This window comes from Petaurus breviceps, unplaced genomic scaffold, assembly GCF_028583685.1.
Source record: "Petaurus breviceps papuanus isolate PSGF00001 unplaced genomic scaffold, PetGlider_PUasm1.0 90881, whole genome shotgun sequence".
In the NCBI taxonomy this organism is placed as follows: domain Eukaryota; kingdom Metazoa; phylum Chordata; class Mammalia; order Diprotodontia; family Petauridae; genus Petaurus; species Petaurus breviceps.
Window position 1 is genome coordinate 6,749,824 of NW_027187369.1, and position 1,895 is coordinate 6,751,718.

Genomic DNA, 1,895 nt, shown 5'->3' on the forward strand with positions numbered 1-1,895 from the left:
GCACTTGGTTTCACTCAGCAGGAGGTGTGAGACAGAGGGGAGAATAGTGGACCGGACTCCAAGATTGCAAACCTGAGTGACTGGAAAGTTGGTGGTTCTCTCAGCAGAAAGAAATAGTGAGAGTTTGGGGGCGGGGCAGGTTGAGGAAAGAAGGGGCTGGACAGTAAGATGTACGGGATTCAGGCCTAGCCAGCTTTAGGAGTTCCTACTGTAGGCCTGAATTGATGGATCCAGTCTGTTGTTATCTGCATAGGAATGCTAATTGAGCCCTTGGGAGCTGATGAGGTCACCAAGAAAAATTGTAGGGAAAGAAGAACGCTAGGCCCAAGGAAAATACAGAGCCTTTGGGGATCTCCTCTTTTTAGGGAAGGTAAGAAGAGGAAGAGCCAGCAGGGGATACAGTATTCTCTTCTGTAACATTGATCTTCCCTGGGATGGCAGGCCACTTCCCAGCTGATGGTAAAACAGCTCTCAGCAAGTGATGGCAAGGAGACGGATTGGCATGGCTGATTGCTTATCTGTCTCTGTGTATGTAGGCAGGCAGGTGGTAGAGTGAGTGTTGGATATGAAGTCAGAAAGACTGGAGTGAGAATCCAGCCTCAAACATTGACTATGTGACCCTGGGCAAGTCACTTCACCTCTCAGCCTCATCTGCAAAATGAGGGTAATTATAACACCTGCCTCGTAGAGCTGTCGGGAGTCTCAAATGAGATGATGTGCTTTGAAGGAATGAACAAACTTTCCAGCTAATGGAAATGCTAACTGTAATGATAATATATTATATGCAACGATGTAGTAATGATTGTTCTTCCCTCCAATGGAATGGATGCTACTTGAGGGCAGGGATTACTTTTGACTTGGTGTGGTACCTGGCACACAGTAGGCATGGAATCTACACTGCTTGAATGATTGCTTGCTTAGCATCCTGAACCTCCTCCCATGGTCCCTGTTTGGTCTGGCTGGGAAGGGGTGCACAGTTAGGTGTAGCAGAGGCAAGGGTAATGTAAATAGGCCAGGAAAGCTAGGCTCTTGGGTGCTCTGAGGGGTTCCAGGAGGGAGAGTGCTTGGTGCCCTGGGGTTGGGGGCTGCCTTAAATCTTGATGGAGGAGGTGAGCCTCTGAATGGGCCCTGGTAGCTGCTTATCAGAGTGGGTCCAGCTCCCTATCACCAGTCTCCAGGCGGGCCCAGGGAGGCCCTGGGGCATGGCCAGGCATGCTTGGTGGGTGGGGAGCTAGGTGGGAGTCTCTCTCTCCCCCAGGGGCAGCAGCTGGTGGGTCTGGGAGCATTCCAGTGCTTCCCTGGGCTTTTACCATCCCCTGGCTCCATCCAGGCCTAGCCTGGGCTACCTCTGGCCCTAGAAGGGCCTTTGGGCCTATTGTTTGAGGGGCCCTGCCAAGTTAATCATTAATGGGCAAATGATCCTCTTGGATTGTATTCAGAACAATTCAGCTCCAAAGGGGGAAGGCCTTGGAAGGCTGGTGCTCCCTACCTGCAACGCCAGCTGGGAAAATGGGTGGCCAAAAGAGCTCAGTCAGCAATGCCAGCAGCTCTGCAATGAGCCTTGGGGTTTTTTTTCCTTGTTCGGAAGTTCCTATGGGCAGTTGTGATCCGACTACCTCCAAACTTGGCTTTTGTCTGAGGCTGCTGTTGATGAGAAGGCCCTCTCTCTGATAGGGAGGTCAAAGTCACAGCTTTCATCCATCCTCTCCCCTATGTCCCCCCTGCCCACCAGTGACAACAGTGTAAGACATATACACTGAGCTGGGGATGAGACCCACTGAGTCACTCATACCCTGACCAGCCCTCCTTGTGACCAAGGCATGTGAGAGGCACCCTCTGAGGCTAAGTAAGAGAGGAGCAAAGGTAACTGGTGGGGGGGGGGGGACATAGGGGAG

At 51.9% G+C, this 1,895-nt stretch overlaps 1 protein-coding gene across 2 annotated transcripts in view; it reads left to right on the plus strand.

The window, feature by feature from the left end:
- The window catches only part of BCORL1 (BCL6 corepressor like 1), a 67,972-nt gene that overhangs the window by 47,957 nt on the left and 18,120 nt on the right, over positions 1–1,895 (plus strand). The gene's annotated exons all lie outside the window — the stretch shown is intronic.